This window comes from Bidens hawaiensis, unplaced genomic scaffold (genome assembly GCF_021521415.1).
Source record: "Bidens hawaiensis isolate Kalapana, Puna unplaced genomic scaffold, B.hawaiensis_p1.1 tig00022519_1, whole genome shotgun sequence".
NCBI lineage: Eukaryota > Viridiplantae > Streptophyta > Magnoliopsida > Asterales > Asteraceae > Bidens > Bidens hawaiensis.
The window spans coordinates 126,074-139,025 of record NW_027493510.1 but is presented as its reverse complement, the minus strand read 5'-3'; the positions used below and the strand labels follow the sequence as shown (position 1 = coordinate 139,025).

At 42.0% G+C, this 12,952-nt stretch overlaps 1 pseudogene across 1 annotated transcript; it reads left to right on the top strand.

Annotated features, from left to right (window-relative positions):
* Window positions 1-1,821: 1,821 nt before the first annotated feature.
* Window positions 1,822-12,724, top strand: LOC143565758 (uncharacterized; annotated as a pseudogene). Its single transcript, XR_013141124.1, has 7 exons — window positions 1,822-2,216; window positions 6,755-6,793; window positions 6,886-6,956; window positions 7,087-7,151; window positions 7,260-7,349; window positions 10,708-10,803; window positions 12,309-12,724. The product of XR_013141124.1 is annotated as an uncharacterized LOC143565758 (transcript).
* The last annotated feature ends 228 nt before the right edge of the window (window positions 12,725-12,952 follow it).

The following is a 12,952-nucleotide window of genomic DNA, read 5'->3' as shown; positions in this document are numbered from 1 at the left end:
TTTTTTTAAACAGATCTGAACACATCTTATTCCCTCTTCAAAAATAAGACACGGATCTCTTTCTTATAACATCTTCACAGAACCCTACTCCCTCTTCTCCTCCGACCAGGTACGCACACTTTATATTCAGCGGGATTATTTCATCTTCTCTCTCACTCTCGATCTTCTCCGATTCTCTCCTTCCCTCCGACGAACACCACAGCGTCTGGAGTTTCTCCCTCTTTCCCTCCACCAAACAACACCACCGTTGCTTAATTCCAACGTCAACCACCGCAGCTGCTTTATTCCGACGACAACCTCGGGAGATGTTTCGTCACCAAACTACAAGTAAGTCCCATATTTGGAGGTTTTAGCCAATACATGTTAATTTAGGCATAATAGATGTTAATATTTCGGATTTTAGGTTTATTACCTGTTAATTTTGTGGTTTTTAGGTATAATACTTGTTAATTTTTTGGTTTTTAGGTTCTGTACATGTTAATTTTGTGGTTTTTAGGTTTAATACATGTTAAGTTTTTGGGTTTTAGGTTCTGTACATGTTAATTATGTCGATTTTAGGTTTATACCTGTTAATTTTGTGGCTTTTAGGTATAATACATGTTAATTTTTTGGTTTTTAGGTTTTGTACATGTTAATTATGTGGTTATTATGTGTAATACATGTTAATTTTGTGGATTGTTGGTACAATACATGTTAATTTGTAATTTTAGTCTAAACCGAACCCGAATTCGAGCCCAGATTTTGTGTTTGTGTGTATATGATGTATGTTGTATTGTTTAATAAACGAGCCTATGTACAGTTTGTGTATATATAATAATAATAGTCTAAGTGAGCCGAACCTGAGCAACGGTTGGTTCTGCTCGAGGCCCACTCGTTTAGCTAATATCTGAATCCGAACTGGAATTCTGTTGTCATTTTAGTCCCTACATATTGCATTTTGAACGGGAAATCAGTGATGAGGTAATGAATCTAGGTGTTTTGTTGTCATAATTTACTCGAACTTACAATTATATTAATTAGATATGGGAAGTAAAAAAAGGCAGTAAGCATTCCTTAGCTGTTGCAAGATAGAAGTGGGAGATGTAGAAGTTGCAGCAGCAGGTTGTGGTTAAACGAGCCGAGCTCGAGCCTGCTCGAGCTCGGTCTCGGCTTATTCCTCTTGTTCAAAAAGGCTTATCACTGTAAGTTCTTTTATATAGTTTTTAACATTTACTTGATGATGTAAGTAATATGAAAATTTTATATTGTTTAATGTGATTCAATTACAGATACAAACAACGGTTTATTGCATAATTACCTCCTTCCCGTCGTGCTTCTGCTGACTTCACAAGACCTGTGTTTACAGCCACAGGGTTTTACTTATGTGCAAAAAAGCATAAGGTATGACAACTTTGTAATTAGAAATATAAATGACTTCTATCTTGTGAGATAAGTTTGACAGTTATGCAGACAGTATCAGCTTATAAAAACAAACAGTCTTATATTTTCAGCTTGCAGATCTTCAGACCACATCTTCAGTTGCAGACATGAAAACAGATGAAATCAGCTTGCAGACAGTTTATGTCTGCAAAAACAAACAGCACCTTGGTCAGCTCCAATTTCAAGCACAGACCCAGTACCAGGTAGTATCAACGGGTAGGAACCTGATCCGGCTAGCATCTGTACACCTCGGGAACATATATTAATTAAAAACTTTAACATATTACCAGTTTGACCATTTAACCTCTCCTCCTCTACGTGTTGTAATAATAATACAATAATAATATATAAAGACCCATTCTCCTCCTTGAAACCTTCACACATACATCTCTCACACAATCCATGGAAGCAGCAGCAGCAGCGCCACCTGTCCACGTGGCAGAATTAACCTCCGGCGCCAGCGGCCGTATCATTCCGGTCTTCAAAAACCTCCACCGATCACTATCCTCCATCCGCCGCATATTAATCTTCGTCCAATCAATCTTCCTGTGGTTCGTTTTCCACCTCCGCCGCTGTCCGCCGTCGTCGAAGAGGAAGTTTTCGTTCCGGCGAAGAGATATCATCGAGGAGGATGTGATTAGACGGAGGACGCTTGCGGAGCAAATTCCGATGGTGACGTCATCTGATGACGTCATGGAGTGGAGTTGCATGTGTCAGGCTGAGACGTTTTTGTTTTTTGGTAACGGACGTAACGCCTTGTTTTGCCGGTCGTGGATGCCGGTGTGTCATGAGATCAGGTAGCTTTTATTTTCTCTGATTTTCGTCTAATTATTTTGCAGTTCTCGAGAGCTCGGGCTCGGCTTGTTTAGAGCTCAATTTTAAACTCTAGCTAGGTGTGTAGTTTCTTTAGCCGGAGCTCGGCTTGTTTATTATTTGTTAATTACTCTATTACGTATTTATAACTAACTGTTTTTTATATATTTAACCCAATCATCAATTTTATATAATTTACTATAAAACGATTATAATAAAGTGGCAGGCAAACGGGCAACAAGCTGCGCCGCAACCCCCTTTTGAACAGCAAAGCCAATCCTGCTAAAAACGAAGCTTTGAGACCTAGAAGCTGAAGAGGTTCCGTGTACGACGCGCTGAACCCTACTCAAAAATTTCACAGCCTCTGGAGCCAGAAAACCAAATGTATCAAAGGCAAATGGTAGAAAGACATGTTGATTATCTAAACAAGCTTTCTCGTGTTTAACAACTTTGCCCGATTCAGCCTTCAACGCAGCCTGACCCACAACAAACCCACGGTCCCTGAGCCCAACAAGAGGAGACACTCCTGTAAGATCCACACAGGCGTGTTTCCCCCCTGCCCACCCGAACACAAGAATATCAGCTGGTCGTAAAGTAGACCTCCCTTCAATAGGATCCGTGAGAAAGTTAACAGGGGCCTCCTTTTTAGCAGAAATCCCTGCCCGTTTAAGAACATCACACAGAACATCCCTAACTAGATCATGTCTGTATTTAAAGCCAGGCAATTCTTTGCAATGCACCGCATGGTCACCAAAAGAATCCAAACAGACCTTGCGACAAATTGGGCAAGGTTCATCCGTCGGGAACATAGGGATCATTAACCGGTACTTAAGGATAGCCCGATACTCCAAACCCGACATACGTTGGCCTAATCCTTCAATGGGGATAGCCGTTAGAAATCCTGAGCCCGAGGAGCCCGAAGGCATTCAAACACCGCCTTTTGGCGAGGGGATAGATCAAACTTCACTTCTAAACTCTTGACGATTCCACTAAATAAGGCACTCGCCACAACATGTTGGGCTTTAGGAGGGGCGGTGTCCTTATTAGAGAACCCGCTAAGATCAAAATCTGGAAGTGAAGTACGTAAACGATCCATCGCACACCCATAATCAGAGTCCAACCTATGAATATCACAACCCCGAAGAATATGGTCTTGCAAACACCACGACTGTGCTCTCGAAGCCACAAAAGCATATGTAGATACATCCTCGGCCGAACAGAGACCCAACCCCCCATAACGGATCGGAAGTGACGCCAACCTCCATTGGAGATCCCCAAAGAACGGACCTCCACAAACCACGATGTCCTCAATCGCCCTTCGAAGACCATTGTCAAATATAGAAACAGCTTCCCCCACATACATAGGTTGGCATGTTCTCAAACCGAACAAAAGCTTGGCGACTCCCATACATGAGCGAAGCAAAAGAAGCTCGCATTGAGGATCCCGAAGTCTTGGGAGACAGCTCATCAGTTCCACAGCGCTAGATGCCCTTTTCATAGCCAAACTGCTGATAAACCCCGCATCCTGGCTTACAGCACCACCAAGGAGTTTCACGCCAAGCACCGGCCTTCCAATCCCGCAAGGGAACAACCCCTCCTGTGCCTTCACCCCATTGCATGTTGGCCAAAATAACTCTGTTTTCTTAACGTTTAATTCAAGACCCAAACGAGGCCCCTCAGACCTGATAATATCTAATGCTTTGGCTACCTCTCTAGTATCCCCGATAATCGTGCCATCATCCAAGTACCAAGCATGAAAGAGAAGCTTGCACCGATCTCTGATTTGGTGAACAAGTGGGTGCAAAGCTAAGGCAAAAAGGAGAGGCCCAAGAGGGTCCCCCTGTTGAACCCCAGTGGTGGATTTAATGAAAGTATCACCCACATATAACCTAGCCGACTGCCCATATAAAAAATCCACCCAAAGAGAAATGGAAGGACATCGACTCCGAACCTCATGTAGAAGGGTCGTCCTATCTACTAAGTTGAAGGCATTGGAGAAATCAACAGTAAGCATAGCCAATGACCCATCCGAATGAAACTGATTTAGAAACCTGTTCGCGCTATGAAGCACGGCCTCTGCCCCACTGGGGACTCCCACCCCAAATTGAAAGTCACCGAGGTATTTAACCATCTCCTTCCCGACACCCCTCATAGCCACCTTAGAGACCAACCGCCTCCAAATGGCCCCAACGGCAATAGGTCTAATCCCATTGTCCGGTTTAAGCAACGGCGTAAGTGGGGCAGACGCAACAAACTCTGCCAACACCTTAGGACACCTTCCCCCCAAAAATAAATTAACCACCGCAGAGATAGCCTTGAGCAAACCATCCGCAATCGGAGACCCCTCTCCGCACAACGCATCTAAAATGTGTTGGGCTCGCAAACCGTCCCGCCCACACGAAGTCCCTTTAGGGAAAGACTTAATGCACCCAAGCACACTATCAACGTCCACGACAAGGGGAGACTCAGAAAGCAAGGAAGCAGGCATAATCGGAGGTGCCATGATGGGATGCTTAGACAACAAAGCGTTCAAAGTATCCTTACCGAAAGGTGCAACCCCTGAAGAGCATAATACCTTGACCGCAGCATTGAAATGCCCGTCCGCAACTTTTCGCAAACATTGTTTAACATTGGCGCCCAACCCGGCGTTGTCAGACTCGGGTACAAACGCATCACCACCCGGGGCATCTCCTAGGGGTTGGTTAAAAAGCGATATAAGGAGCTCAAAGAAACCGTCACGGTCACCCCAAGCGGATAGCGACCGTTGAATAATTCGGCATTGCTCAGACTTTCTATTGCCAGACCTGCGTTGCTGACGATTAGAAGGTCTGAAAACTCGTAAGGTGCAATGTGGTAACAACAACAGTTTCACCCACGCCTCAACAGACTCTGGCATAGCCGCCACCTTACCCAGAGCACCCACTAAGGCTTGGGAAAAAGCCATACGACAACTATGAGGAATGTTTTTAACAGTCGTAATAGGAAGAGTGAAGACACGCTCAAGGAGAGCTACATCCACCTCCACCCTTCCCACCGCGACAACTTCCCTCCCAACATGTGGCTTCGCAATCCCCACTATATATTCCTCCACATCTCCCGTGACACACTTGTACCAGACCGACCCGTCATCATGATGGCACCCCCGACGGAGAGCATGTGACTCCATACACGCTCCACACATCCACCTACGCGAGACCTTTAAAGCCTCACCAACCGAAATAAACAAATCCAAATTTGTCGAGATCGCCTCCCGTAAGGTCTCTTTCTTGTCATCCGATGACAAATGAAGCCGCTTAATATGTGCGGCCAATCGAACCCCCTTGAACCCCGGTAATCCATCCGGGCAACAGTGGAAGCCTCTAAACGGACACGGCCAAACAACCTCCTCAATAGCCCCGGTCATACCACCCCCGACCCACAAAACACCCCGGTAGCCAAGTACCACACCAAGAAAAATAATAATAAAACAAAACTCGAGTTGAATTTGAGGAATGAACACCCGAACCAAAGAGGAAGGAGGAGAGCAACCACCCGTTGCCCTCCCCTCCTCAAAACACCAAAAACAAAGATTATTTCATTGAGGCGTTTTGTCAAACACCTGGCGGGCAAACTATTTTCTTCAAAATTTTAGTTGATGATGATTCCTTTTTAAATGTACAAAGTGAAAATGGGATTTGATGAAGTATGGATGATTGAGTGTGCTATAAGCTAAAATAAAAAAAATGTATGGTTGAAGATATTGGGTTCGGTCAAAAGTTCAAAGAAGGAAACCCGGTTGTTTACTAAACAAGCTTCGGCTCGATAAATGAAGCTTGGTTTGGCCCCGGTTGTTTACTAAACAAGCTTATTTTTAAGCTCGAGCACGTTTAAGCTCGCTGGCTTCGAGCTTTCTAGTGGCTTGGCTCGTTTAAACCCCTCACCACGCAATATTCGATTGGATTGGTAGATTCTGGCAGGTGATAGGTTGAATTTTGATTATGTCTTTTCGTTTTGATGTTCTTCATGCTTAAAATTTAGCATGCAAAACTATTTTGAGATCAAATGTGTTCCTAGATGATGATCAATTAACCTTAGTCATTGGTTATTGAGGGCTAGTTGATATTGTCCACTTAGGTTTGATTTTAAGTAATTTGTCATCTATATTTTGTACTTGAATCTAGGACTCTAGGTTTGGTTTCATACTTAATTATTTGATTTATCATTCATTTGCCAATTGTCACTTAACAAGTTGATAACTTTGCCATTGTATTATGAGATATTTCATTCTTTCAAAGGGTTATATTGTTCACTTCTGTAATTTAGCTTTTTGAACCTATTTTCTTGTGTTCTTGATTATCTTGAACTCTGTTTTAAAATCAAATGCTCCCATAATACAAAAGTTCTGGAATTTGTGAATTCATATGATTGAGAACACACAAATGTGAGAAATAAATTGGAATATATAGAAATCACTTTTTGAGTTCACAAAATTTTCCATTTCAATAGTTTATATTTGCTAATTCAACTGATATCATTTTTCCAGGGGCATGTTAATCATAATACACGGACTAAACGAGCATAGGTAAGTCATCCCATCAACTCTCTCATTTTTCTAACATCATCAAAATCCTTAAATAGTGAACTATTTTTTTAATATATGATACATATTTACAGTGGGAGATATGCTGATTTTGCAAGGCAACTCAATTCATGTAACTTTGGGGTATATGCAATGGACTGGATAGGTAGGTATGTTGTGTTATATTATTGTTACCAGACAAATGATATGCTGGCCATATCAATTTCCATAAAACTGCGTTCTTTAAAAAATATATTCATCTTTCGTATAAATTTTATAAATTTATCCTTGTTTAGGTCATGGAGGTAGTGACGGTTTGCATGGATACGTACCTTCACTAGATTATGTCGTGGCTGATACCGTGGGTTAACTCCTGCATTCTCATACTTTCTTTTGCTATGTGTATATGTTATTATATGTGCATATATTCGCACATTTTGATTCTTTTATCTGTTTTCCAATTTATTAGGGGTCTTTCTTGGAAAAGATAAAGTCAGACCACCCAGGAATACCGTGCTTTCTTTATGGGCACTCAACTGGTGGATCTGTCGTCTTAAAGGTACATTTGTTAATAGTATTTTGTTACCATTCTATGTGGGATGAATGATGCATGCTTATTGTAGGGGTATGGTACTAAACCCGGTTTTACGACCCTAAATTTATTATGTTCGGCTTGTTTTATTATATGGACTAATACAATGTTATTGAGCTGAGGGGGTTTTGTGGAGGTAACCCTAACTGGGCTAGGCCCATTAGGGTACCATGATGGTGGCTATGAGGCTCTCTATATAAGGAGGTCTCCACCTCCTTATTAAAGGGGGTCATGCTCAATAAGAGCCACCACCATATTTTTGTGTCTGTAAACAAGAGATCCTTGAGATTTCTTAGCAGTCACCTCCACACCCCCGAAAAGCCATTGCAGGTTTCAAGCAGCCGGAGAAGAAGATCAAGACGTGGTTCGTTCATCTCGAAATCCGTGGAAACATCGTCATGGATCAGGTCAGATTCGTTTCATGTTTCGACATTGGCGCCATCCGTGGGACGGCAACGAACTACCCTTCAATTTTCGTCTCGGCTGTCAGATCTCTCCCAGAAAAAACCCAGATCTGGAAGTTTACAGAAAAAGGCTTCAAGGCTTGTTCTATTAAAGCTCAAAAAGATCCATAGATCTAAAAGAGGCTTCCAGATCTGTGCAAAAGGAAACTTCCTGATTCGAATGATCAAGCCTCCGGATCTGTGATGGTTTTAAATCCGCTCCGAGCTTCAGATCTATCTAGATCTGATTTACAGATCTAGATCTAGATTACAGACCTGGATTTTAGGGTTAAAATTGCAGATCTAACTCTCAAATTGCAGATCCAAAAATTGCCAGACTTCCGCCGCCATGTACGCGCGCCCGCGGATTTTCACTCTGCAGCCAAGCATGTGCCGCCGCGGGAACCACCATGCGGGTTTCGCGCAAAAGACCTCCACCATGTGGGTTTTGCGCAGAAGACTGCCACCACGCATGCTCGCCAGCGGGTCACTTTTCCGCCGACATGCGTGAGCGCCCGTGGAAACCACCGTGGAAACCACCATGTGGGCTTTGCGCAAAAGACCTCCGCCATGCACGCGCGCTCGCGAGTCACCACTCCGTCGCCGTGCATGTGCACATCAGGCCAAGCGCCAAACTTAAAGGTTGGGAATCCTCATAAACCCATCAGGCCAAGCGCCAAACTTAAAGGTTGGGAATCCTCATAAACCCATAAGGCCAAGCCCCAAACTTAAAGGTTGGGAATCCTCATAAACCCATAAGGCCACGCGCCAAACTTAAAGGTTGGGAATCCTCATAAACCCATCAGGCCAAGCGCCAAACTTAAAGGTTGGGAATCCTCATAAACCCATAAGGCCACGCGCCAAACTTAAAGGTTGGGAATCCTCATAAACCCATAAGGCCAAGCGCCAAACTTAAAGGTTAGGAATCCTCATAAACCCATAAGGCCACGCGCCAAACTTAAAGGTTGGGAACCTCATAAACCCATCAGGCCACGCGCCAAACTTAAAGGTTGGGAATCCTCATAAACCCATAAGGCCACGCGCCAAACTTAAAGGTTGGGAATCCTCATAAACCCATCAGGCCTAGCGCCAAACTTAAAGGTTTGGAATCCTCATAAACCCATACGGCTTCGTGCCGGATACAAGACCGAACGCGGCTCCGCTCCGTTCAACACGCCGTCATAATTAAACCTATTAACACAAGCCACGTCACATGCACGCCACCGCGGATCAACCATTCCGCCATTCTACATACGCACCACCATGATGCTGGAGCGCAGTCGCATATCACATGCTCAGGCACCACATATCACATGCTCACGCATCATATATGCTCACGCATATCACATCTACGCGTAACGCATCTGCGCGTGACGAATATTACATATGCTTGCGCATATCACATCTGCACATCACAAAACCAAAGCCTATGCGCAAGCGCATGAAACATCTGCGCATGGCGCATGACATAGTCTACGCGCACGCGCATGCAACATCTGCGCGTGGCGCATGACACAAAGCCAGAGCCTATGCGCAAGCGACACAACAAATGAGAACAGTCTAATCCCAAATCAGGATTAGGACAACCTTATTTAGCAGCAATGGACTAGGGGACTATCGTGGTATACCACCACTGCATTATCGCGATGGAAGACATCCGAATCTTAGGGCGGGAGCCTAACAATATCCCAAACGGCCACGCGCCAATGTTCGGCTACGAGTCGCACAAGCACCTATAACATTATTACTATCTGGCCGTTTGTGCCTCCATTATTATTTTGAAGACAAGCCGGGATAGTCATCCTGCGTAGAAGAGGCCCTTGTGGGCCAGTCATTATCATCATATTATAGCTCATAAGCCGCAACTCGCGCAAGCTTCATTATTCTTATAGCTCGTAAGTCGCCTCACGCGCAGGCTTTATTATTCTTATAGCTCGTAAGTCGCCTCACGCGCAGGCTTTATTATTCTTATAGTTCGTAAGTCGCCTCGCGCGCAGGCTTTATTATTCTTATAGCTCGTAAGTCGCCTCTCGCGCGCAGGTTTTATTATTCTTATAGATCCGTAAGTCGCCTCACGCGCAGGCTTTATTATTCTCATAGATCCGTAAGTCGCCTCGCGCGCAGGCTTTATTATTCTCATAACTCGTAAGCTGACTCGCGCGCAAGTTATGTTACATTATTATCGAGATGCGCGCTCTACCTTTTATCAGGCCTCGCGCCATTATTGTTATGATGCGTGCTATATCTTATTCATGCCAGTGCACCATCATTATCATAAAGATCACAACATGTCACCATCATGGAGAAAAACCTCCCAAAACTCAAAGACAATAAAGACAACGCCGAAGAAAAGGGAAAAAACCGCCTCATGGCCTAACACACCTCATAAAGTCCAGCGCTCCACCTAAACGCTTGCGCGCCCAGGAGCAACGCTGGACTTGGGGGGCTTGTAGGGGTATGGTACTAAACCCGGTTTTACGACCCTAAATTTATTATGTTCGGCTTGTTTTATTATATGGACTAATACAATGTTATTGGGCTGAGGGGGTTTTGTGGAGGTAACCCTAACTGTGCTAGGCCCATAAGGGTACCATGATGGTGGCTATGAGGCTCTCTATATAAGGAGGTCTCCACCTCCTTATTAAAGGGGGTCATGCTCAATAAGAGCCACCACCATATTTTTGTGTCTGTAAACAAGAGATCCTTGAGATTTCTTAGCAGTCACCTCCACACCCCCGAAAAGCCATTGCAGGTTTCAAGCAGCCGGAGAAGAAGATCAAGACGTGGTTCGTTCATCTCGAAATCCGTGGAAACATCGTCATGGATCAGGTCAGATTCGTTTCACTTATGAAGGTTAATTTTGACTATTGTTGACAAATTAGGCTGCTAGCTATCCTTACATTAAAGAGCAAGTGGAAGGAATTATACTAACTTCACCTGCGCTGCGTGTTACCCTTTCACATCCGATTTTGGGGTAAGTATCCTACTATCCTACTTTAACATCATGTTCTATTTTTTTCACAAGTGAAATATAACATTTTTCTATAGTTTTATTTGTTCACTTACACCATTTTCTTTTGTGTGATGGCCTACTATCATATCTCTATATTTAGTTCTTCTAGCACCCAATGGTTGGGACCCGGGAAATGAAAACATTACAAGTTGAACAGCATCAATGCATGATGATAAGATAGAAACATTACAAGTTGGACAACATTAATGCATGATGATAAGATTCAATTCACAGCTAAAATGAATTATATAATACATATACACATTAGTAGGATGTAACCGGCAAGTTGCTTGTGAGCTACTAGGGATCGGCTCGCTAAAAGCTCAAATCGAGCCGAGCTTAAATGAGCTCAACCCCAAGCTTGAGCCTAGAAATAAGCTCGTTTAATATATGAGCCAGAGCCTGAGCTTCACTTATCGAGGTCGAGCCTGCTCATGAGCCTAAACGACCCTAATATTTATATAACTTTTATTTAGTTATTTTTAAAATATATTTGTATAATAGTTGTAATAATGCATTAAATTATAATAAAAGTAACTAAATATTTATTATACTATGACAAAAATTATGATAAAAGTATCTAAATCTATAAGAATATTTATAAATTAATTTATAAACAATAAACAAGCCGAGCTTGAGTTTGAAAAACCACTCATGAGCCAAGCTCGAGCTTTAGAAATAGAGCTTGAAACAAGCTGAGCTCGAGTTTGAAAAACTACTCATGAGCTAAGAAATAGAGCTCGAAACGTTTACACCCCTTGACATTATACACCGTACTCAAGGAATTTAAATCGGTAAATGGAACTTCTATGATCATGCTAGAGGTGGCCTGTTGAACTTTTGCTACATGCGTGTCGGGTTGGCCTGTTAATTTTTTTATTTGAGTTTAGTAAATGTACTAAAATGCAATTGTAAATATTATAATTTATAATTTAACTGTCAAAAGAAATAAGAATTGATAAAAAATGAGATTCTTTATGAACTTAAGCTATTATTTTCATTATATTAATTAATTAAAATATTAAATTAATAAAAAAATTGAGTTCTTTATAGTGATATAGTATATGCCACCACAATCTTTACATAATTATTTTAAAAAGATTATTTTCTCTAATTTACATAAACTAAGAGCATTCCCAATGGATTCTCCAAATTATGTGAGGGGGTTCTCTATTTTTTAGAGATGGTTAAAAGTGGTTGTGAGAGGAGGAGAGAAAATGTTATCGTTTATGGTTAAATTTGGAGATCACACTGTTCATCTTTATAATTTTTTAATGTTTTTGAAAGTGGTTGTTGGTGAATGAGAGAGAAAGGGTAATGATAAAAGTATAAAAAAAGTATTATTTAATTGAAATAAGAGAGAAAAAATTGTGTTTTTAGTGTAATTATAGAGATAGAGATGGAGAATTGATTGGGAATGCTCTAAAAACTATAAATCTATAATCACCTTTTCTTTTTGTCTTAATGCAGGCTGTAGCTCCATTATTTTCACTTGTGGCCCCAAAATACCAATTCAAAGGTGCAAACAAAAGGGGTATTCCAGTATCTAGAGACCCTGCAGCACTCGTAGCGAAATACACTGACCCGTTAGTGTACACCGGACCGATGAGAATCCGAACGGGCCACGAAATTCTTCGGATCTCATCTCACTTGACCCGTAACTTTAAGTCTGTGACCGTACCCTTTTTCGTCTTACATGGAACCGCTGATAAAGTAACGGATCCACTTGCTTCTCGGGATTTGTACAACCAAGCAGCTTCAAAGTGCAAGCACATAAAGCTGTACGACGGGTTCTTGCATGATCTTCTTTTTGAGCCCAAACGTGAAGAGATCGGACGAGATATTATTGATTGGATGGAGACGAAGCTAAGTTTTCATCATTGATAAGTAAAATATTAGATATGATTGATTTTAATGGTTTGTTGAAACAAAATTTACGTCTGAATTTGAATTAGGATTTGGATTCTTGGTGTTCAATAAATATACGTTTAGATTTGAAATTTTTGGTTTTCAGTATTTTTAATTTGGGTTTATTTTATAAAAAAACTGTTTCTATCATAAAAGTTGATTATAATATCTCTGTTTTACAACTTTTTGCTTAGCTTTTGAATTCC